Genomic DNA, 9247 nt, shown 5'->3' on the forward strand with positions numbered 1-9247 from the left:
TGTATTGTGAATTTCATTCAAATGTAAGCTTTGATGTTGATACTTGGGCTGTAATTATATAGGGGTAAGTCTAGATACTGCCATAGAAAAAACACTAAACATATGACTCTCCTTTTTCTTCTAAGTGTGTATATCCCCCATATTTCCCTCTGATTTCTGCCCAAGGATGCCTTCTCCACTCTTTTCCAGACACCTAAACACAAGGAGAATATCCGGATCCAACACTGTCTCAGAGGACATACATCAAGCTCCTTGTCACGGCACTCTGCTGGGGTGGTCCAAGCCACAGGTATTCCTAAAATGGGAGTCAAATGGAAAAAAGCACGTACCCCAGCACTGCAGGCTGTAGGGGATCCAATTCCTGGAGTATGGCTGGTGTCACTCTTGTAAGGGTTGCCAGAGAGAAAAGACTGTTTATGGAGTTTGCGTGTTGACTTCGTCCTTCCTGGCATAATAATATAGTCCTCTCTCCAAGGTCGCTCTCAGTGGAGTGTGTTTCTCTGAATAACCATGAATTGGATTTATGGCTTCCTAGTAAAAACAGTACAGGTTGTAATTTCTACCTCCTTCCTTTGTCAACAGGCAGCTCTCTTACTTCCACTATAAATGTTCCCCTGACTACACCAACAATGCCTCTGACATGTGAGGAGCTGAATTGCAAATGCTGTTCATAAATGCATAACTAGGCTTGGTCAAAACCAGGAGCTTTGTTATTCATTTGGCATTTCCTGACTGTCCCAACTGTAAGATGAAGCTGGGCTAATCTTTTGTTCCCCTATACTGTAAGATATTTAAGTATAATAATAAGGGACTGAGTCATGGGAACATTTGGTAGATTATTTGAAGAAAGATTCTTCTTATTTGCAGAACACACATCGTTTTAACTTACTCAAACAAGAGGTCTTGGTTTGAAAGGTGGAGTGAGGAGTATCATATTGGTGAGCATTGTCCCGTCAAAGCACAGGGAGCAAGAGAAGATGGGTGAGAATGGAGGGAAAAGATCAGAAACACTGGGGATTCTCAGCAACAGGGAGACTTGCGACAAATAAGGGTGGAGGTTTAGTAAGAAAAATGTGACTCTCACAGGGGGAAGGAAGGATGTGGTTACTCCTTCTGGTGTGACCAACACACGTAGAGCATTAAACGTTTTTTATCCCCTGGCTTAAGAATGATCCTCTTGCTAAATTTACTGGTTTCTTCCTTTCCAAGACAACTTCCTTTGCCCGGAATCTTAACTGAGATGATAAAGAATCAAAGGAAATTATGAGCAGATGCTTGATGATATACAAGTGCCATCCAGTAGGAAAGAACTCACTGGGATCCAGGAAATGGAGAGGAGTTAAAAACAACATTTGGTAGTTAGAGATAACTGTCTTCAGACCCTGTTTTAAGGTCTTCTGAACTGTTTGTTCTGTGCTACCCTGTGTTAGGCTCATGAGATGCAAGGATAAATAAGTAAGGCCTTTCCTATTGAGGAATCACTCACCATTGGCTCATTAATTGTTGATGAAGGAAGCCCACAGAGCTTTTTCCTCTCCTTGAATGACCCCTGCCCCTTGCTGGCTCCCAACATGTGACTCTCGTCTGTGACTATTTTTTGCTCCTTGAGACTGTTTTATACTGTCAGAGAAAGGGTGATCTCATCCTTGGCTGGTGGATATGTGAACCGCTACAGCCTTTTTTGAAAGCTATCTGGAAACATCTATTAAAGTAAAAAATACATATTACTTTTTGACCCAGCAATCCCACTGCTGGGAATCCATTTTATAAAAACAAAGCCAGTATACATGTACATATGAACAAGAGGTGGCAACAAGATCCAGGAGGAAAGTGATTGCCACCAAAAGTGGGGTGGCTGAGTAAATCATGGTAGATATGTACATGGAATATTATTTTGAAGCCATTACATAGAACAAATTACAACTCTACCACTTGGCTTGGAAGGCTTTCCATGACCTCACTTTTGTAAAGTAGACAGGGAATCTCTATGTGCACGTGTGTAAAGATATTTAAGTGAACAGGGAGAAAATATGGAGGGATATGCCCCGGGTTGTTAATATGGGTCACTTGTAGATGGGTGGCATAGGTGAAACAAAGAGAGGATAAAACAAGAGAAAAAGGAAAAGATACATATATATGTGTGTATATATATATGTGTGTGTGTGTGTGTGTGTGTGTATATGTGTGTATATATATATATCTGTGTGTATACATATATATGTGTGCGTATATATATGTATGTGTGTGTGTGTGTGTGTGTATATATATATATATATATATATATATATTTTTTTTTTTTTTTTTTTTTTTTTTTTTTTTTTTTGGCTGTGCTGCGTGGCTTGCAGGAGTTCCCTGACCAGGGATTGAACCCAGGCCCTCAAAAGCACAGAGTCCTAACTAGTTGACCACCACGGAATTCCTGGAAAAGATATTTTTAAAAGACTGCACTGGGGACTTCCCTGGTGGCAAAGTGGTTAAGAATCCCTGCCAGTGCAGGGAACACAGGTTCAAGCCCTGGTCCAGGAAGATCCCACACGCTGCGGAGCAACTAAGCCCGTGTGCCACAGCTACTGAGCCAGCACTCTAGAGCCCACGAGCCACAACTACTGAGCCCACGTGCCACAACTACTGAAGCCTGCATGTCTACAACCTGTGCTCTGCAACAAGAGAATCCACTGCAATGAGAAGCCCGCGCACTGCAACGAAGAGTAGCTCCTGCTCACCACAACTAGAGAAAGCCGGCACGCAGCAACGAAGACCCAACGCAGCCAAAAATAAATAAATAATTTAAAAAAAAAAGACTGCACTGAAAATGATATGACCCAACACAATGCCAGCTAGGAAAAAGTCCTGCCATATCCCCAACCACCCAAAACACCAAACACCACCCACCCCGCCAAAAACCCCTTGAATCTCATAGAGCCTTTACATCCAATTACCAATTTATAGGAAATATAGAGAATAGGGGAAACAAGTCAAACTATATCCTGGGGGTTATAATCAATAAACCAATGAGGGAATCTTAAGGACAAACAACTTGATTTATTCAGTAAAAATGAATCACACACAAAATAATGGAGAGCGAATCTACTGATTAAAGGAAACTTAAAAGATATAACCAATTGCAGTATGCAGACCTTATCTGGATCCTGAGGGGACATACTTTAAAACAACAATAAATCTATTTATGGCAATTTTTATGGGACACTGGAATTTAAATTAACTGGGATGGGCTTCCCTGGTGACGCAGTGGTTAAGAATACTCCTGCCAATGCAGGGGACATGGGTTCGAGCCCTGGTCAGGGAAGATCCCACATGCCACGGAGCAAATAAGCCTGTGTGCCACAACTACTGAGCCTGCGCTCTAGAGCCTGCGAGCCACAACTACTGAGCCTATGTGCCACAACTACTGAGGCTGCATGGCTAGAGCCCGTGCTCTGCAACAAGAGAAGCCACCACTATGAGAAGCCCGCACACTGCAACGAAAAGTAGCCCCCGCTCGCCGCAACTAGAGAAAGCCCATGTGCATCAATGAAGACCCAATGCAGCCAAAAATAAATAAACAAAAAATAAATAAATTAACTGGGATAGTTGATTACATTAAGTAATTTTTGTTAATTTTTCAGATATTATGATGGTATTAGAATTATCAGTAAAGGAGCCCTTATCATTTAGGTTAATTACTGAAATATTAGTGGATGAAATAATATGATGTCTGCGAATTGTTTCAAAATACTATGGAAGTGGGAGGATTGAATGAGAGTGTGGCTGGGCTGGTGATGTGTACGTGGGACTTCAGGATACTAATTTGTCTACTTTTATGTATGTTTGAAATATTCCATTATAAAAAGTTTAAAACATGATATAACCACACTTTGTTATTTATATAAAATTTTTTGCAAATTTTTAAAAGAAATTATGTAAATTAAAAAGAAAGACTGACTTTGAGGTATTAAACATATCTATTTTATCAATGTTCTCCTGAATTAATGTTCAAAACTGAATTAAAGCATTGCAGAAGAGGGGGCCATACTAGATTAGCTTCCAGTCTCATAACCTGTGCCTGAGATGAATATCTTGTTAAGAACAGACTGCTTACCTAATGGAAGGTATAGTTTTGCTGTAGGTTTTTTACACTCTAAATATGCTTTCAATTTGTCTCTGTTCTTTTGCCATAATGATGTCTAAAAAGTAAGATGCCTCATTGTTATTTTATAAAATGTATCAAATGCTTTCCCTCTGGTTATGGAATTGAGCCTGTATTTGCAAGACAACAGCACCCAACGTCAATTCACGTGTTTTGGATATTAGTCAAGGAAACCAATCTGGCCCATGTATTTCTTTTTATTTTTAAAATTTTTTTAATTAAAAAATTTTTTAATTAATTAATTTATTTATGTATTTATTTATTGGCTGTGTTGGGTCTTCATTGCTGAGTGCGGGCTTTCTCTAGTTGTAGAGAGTGCGGGCTACTCTTTGATGCGGTGTGCAGGCTTCTCATTGTGGTGGCTTCGCTGGTTGTGGAGCATGGGCTCTAGAGCGCAGGCTCGGTAGTTGTGGCTCACAGGCTTAGCTGCTCCATGGCATGTGGGATCTTCCTGGACCAGGGCTTGAACCCGTGTCCCCTGCATTGGCAGGCGGTTTCTTAACCACTGCACCACCAGGGAAGCCCTGGCCCATGTATTTCTTATGCAAAATACTTTGCCAGGTGTTATGGGAAATATAAATAATATGGAACACAAACTTGGCCATCAAAAAAGTTGCAGTGTCTGGAACAATCGGTGCTTTTAAACATAAATACCTTTATCATCTACATGCACTGGATTAATTTAGTTTGCAAGATTCATTGACACTATTATATTGACTGAAATTTGTGAAATGTTGTTAGCCTTTCTGCTTTTCTGAATATAGGGTTCTTATCCTGCTCAAATACAATGAAGTAAACTTGGCATTTTGATGGTTGCTTATTTTAAAATGTGAATTATTAGTTGGAAAGCAAACTGCTGATAAACTAGTTTGAGTTCCAAACATCCCATGCTGGGAATGGCAAGGTTGTTAATGAAACCTGCCAGAAATAAAGGACATATTGTCATTATAACACCCTGTTGAAGTTGGTTGGCTGTTGGCACAAAACTGGTCCATAGTGAAGTAGATCTTGCCTAATAAAAGTTAACTTCCCAGCTATCAGTGGCCCTCCAATGTGAAGTCAAACATTTGCTAAGTAAATGTCCTACCTGAACTTTGTGCCTTATGTTTAGAATGTATAGGGAATGTCTAGCATGTCTTGACTGGTAGCTTCTCAATGAAGGGGGCCTGATTTCTCCAGGGCCTCTCTGAATGGGGAGGCTTTCCTTTGCTGAACTGGGTCTGCAGAACTTGGGTTTCAGCTCCTTTCCATCTGTATGAAGCCTTGTTTAACATTTAAACAAAATCCCAGTGATCCAAGAAAAGCTATTTTTACTATTCTTTTTAGTTAGTTTTGTTATTAAGTAAAAGTAATTCAGTCTCATCAGAGGAAAATGAGGGAAAAAATGAGAAAATTTATTTCGTATTTAGCAAATCATAGTAATACAAACAGACTTTGGTTTGCCAAGCACTATACTACAAGCATTCTCTTTTTTTTTTTGCAGTACATGGGCCTCTCACTGTTGTGGCCTCTCCCGTTGCGGAGCACAGGCTCTGGACGTGCAGGCTCAGCGGCCATGGCTCACGGGCCCAGCCGCTCCGAGGCATGTGGAATCTTCCAGGACCGGGGCACGAACCCGTGTCCCCTGCATCGGCAGGCGGACTCTCAACCACTGTGCCACCAGGAAAGCCTTCATTATCATATTTAATCCTCACAACTACCCTATCAGTTGTTAAACTATAAGCTAATTTAAAGTTGAGGAAAATGGAGACTCAGAGAGATTAAATAATTGATCAGATTTACTTACCTAGTTGTTCAGACCCAGATCTGTCTTATTGCAGAGTCCATATCATTATACTCTCAATCACTATTAAAATTTAGAGTACATTCATTTAATCTTTCTTCTATGATATCTGTTTTATGTCTCCATATGGTATTTATTTACTCTTTTTTTTTTTTTACACTAAAACAGTGTTACATGTATTGTAGCCTGCTTTCTTAAAAATTTACCATAAACTTATTTGGAATACTTTCTGATATCAATAAATATTCTTCTGTCAATAATTTAAAAAAATAGTTGTATTCCATCGTATGGGTTTACTTGGCTAACCTTTTATAATTGGACATTTAGATTGCTTCTAATTTTTCATTATCATGAATAATGCTTTGAAAGACATCTTTAAATGATTTTTTTTCATATCTGATTGTTTGCTTAGAGTAAATTCCTAAAATTTGTACCACTTCAGCACGTTTATATGGTTGATTTTGTGATGGATTGTTTCGGTAGAGGACAGCCTCCCTCCTTCCAGGCCCTTGTGTGTAGTCCCCGCGCATACTGACTCTGGGTTTGCCACGTGACTTGTTTTGGACAATGGGGCATCTGCAGAAGAGATGCAAGGACAGGCTTAAACAAGAGCACACTGGAGCCTGCCCTCTTGTAGTGCTGCCATCATACAACATTTGGGCTGGATTGCTGGAGTCCTGTGGCACAGCCCTCTGCCAGCACCAAACCGCCAAACGTGAGTGAAACCATCTCAGACCATCAATCCGACAGTTGCCAGATGACTGCAGTCATGGGCATGACCCTCAACAAGACCCCCAGCTGAGCCCACTGCAATTCTTAACCCCTAGAATTGTCAGCAAATAAAATGGTTGCTGTTTTAAGCCACTAAGTTTTAAGGTGGTGTGTTGTACAGCAAAAGCTAACTGATACGAGCTTGTATAGCAGATAGTTACTCTTATGCATGATTATTATAGGGTCAGCTGTGATCCAAGATGGAACATGACATTGAGAGGGCTTGATAACTGATGACATCTGCCAGTGGGTCGTTTATCATTCTTTTCTAATTTAATATATACATTTTAGGTCAGGTCATTTAATATGGAATTAAAAATATACAAAATATTTCTCAATTTCCTTGGCAGTAAAAACCTCCACTTGTTCTTATGCTTGACTATTAAAAAAGCAAATTACTTGTGATTCCCTGGGAAAGATAATGTTCTACATTTGCAAAGAGTTGAAAAGTTATTTAATCATTGCTATCAAGTCTTCAACTGAACAGCACCAATAATTTTTTTAAATGATTATCTATCATGGAAAGCGATCCCACTCAATGACGGCCTTAAAGGTTAATCGCCTTGTTTTTTTTTTTTGGTCTGGAAGTTTTGGGGACTTTTTTCTTTATCCTTGTAATTTGAAAAATTTTGCCAGAAACCAACCAGATGCGGTTCTGTTCTTATTGACCCTTGATTTTTACATTTAGAAGTTTTTCAATGCTGGAAGTTAATTTATTTCAATGACAATTGCTTCCGTTTTATTAGCTTTGTTTCTTCCTCAAGAAGCCTTACACTTTTTATGTTGTCTCTATTTTCTATCATTTATAATCTCTATTTCATCATTTTATTTATTTATTTAGTCATTTATTTATTTATTTATATTGAAGTATAATGGACCTACAACCCTATGTTAGTTCCAGGTGTACAGCATAGTGATTCAATATTTCTATACATTACAGAATGATCACCACAGCATTTTCATACTTTTGCCTTCTCCCTCTATAGTCTGGTAGAATTCTCACATTTACATAGTATGTCACTAATTCCCTTTCTTATAGTGTTGGCTTGTTGTTTATCATTTGGCAATGAAGATTTTAATTCTGATAATGTATTTTCAGTTTCCTGTTCTCCTTCTTTATCAGGTCTTTTCATGTCATTATTTTCTCCCCTCATATCTTTTACTCTGTATCACTTAGTCTATGTCTTCCTGCTTTCTATTCAGATTGCCAAACAGTTTTCTAAATTTTGTGTGTGTGGATTCTGTAGTAAGTCACTTTCAGGTCTGTGTACTTGTATTAGTTTGCTAGGGCTGCCATGACAAAATACTACAGAATGGGTAACTTAAATAACAGAAATTTATTTTCTCACCACGCTGGAGGCTGAAGTCCAAGATCAAGGTGTTAACAGGTTTGGTTTCTTCTGAGACCCCTTTCCTTGGCTTGCAGATGGCCACCTTCTCACTGCATCCTCATATGGCCTTTCCTCTGTGCTTGTTCATCTCTGTTGTCTCTTTGTGTGTCCAAATTTCCTCTTTTTATCAGTCAAATTGGATTAGGACCCACCCTAACAGCCTCATCTTAACATAATCACCACTTTAAAGGCTTTGTCTCCAAATACAGTAACATTCTGAGGTACTGGAGATGAGAGCTTAAACATATGAATTTGCAGGGACAATTCAGCCTGTAACAGTACCTCAGTTGTGAAGATGATGTTCTCTTTTCATAACTGAGCATTGTGTGAGTAAGCATCCTGTTTTGTTTGTTTCATTTCTTTCTGCTTTCTGTCATCATTGGATCAGTAGAAGCTGTAAGTCTGGAAATGGTGTTTGCCAATTAGTTAAATCATATAAATTTATCTTGGAAGCACTTTTTGTTCACTTGGATGATGTTTTATTTTTGTTGTTTCTAAACTGTGGTAAAATGCACATAACATGAAATTTATTATTTAAAATTTTAAAGCGTATGATTGAGACAATAAGTACATTCACAATGTTGTGCAACTATTACCACTATCTAGTTACAGAAAAATTTTTCATCATCTCAAACAGAAAACCTGTACCCATTAAATAGTCACTCCCTACTCCCCTGTCTCCAGTCCCTGGCAACCAATAATCTACTTTCTGTCTCTATGGATTTGCCATTTTGGAGATTTCATATAAATGGAATCATACAATATGTGGCCTTTTGTCTAGTTTCTTTCACTCAGCATAATGGTTCATCCATCTTGTAGCATGTATCAGTACTTCACTCCTTTTTGTAGCCAAATAATATTCCATTGTATAGTTATAACACTTTTTGTTTAACTATTCATCTGTTCATGAACATTTGGGTTGCTTTTGGCTATTATAAATAGAGCTACTTGAACATCCTTGTACAATTTTTTTTGAATGTCTATAGTTTTTTAAAATATATATATACCTAGGAGTAGAATTGCTGGGTCATATGGTAATTCTGTTTAACTTTTGAGGAAGCACTGAACTGTTTTCTACAATGGCTGCACCATTTTACATTTCCACTAGCAATGTATGAGGGTTCTAATTTCTCCACACCCCTGTGAGAACTTTTT

Source organism: Mesoplodon bidens (assembly GCF_964165515.1).
Source record: "Mesoplodon bidens genome assembly, chromosome: 8".
Lineage (NCBI taxonomy): Eukaryota > Metazoa > Chordata > Mammalia > Artiodactyla > Ziphiidae > Mesoplodon > Mesoplodon bidens.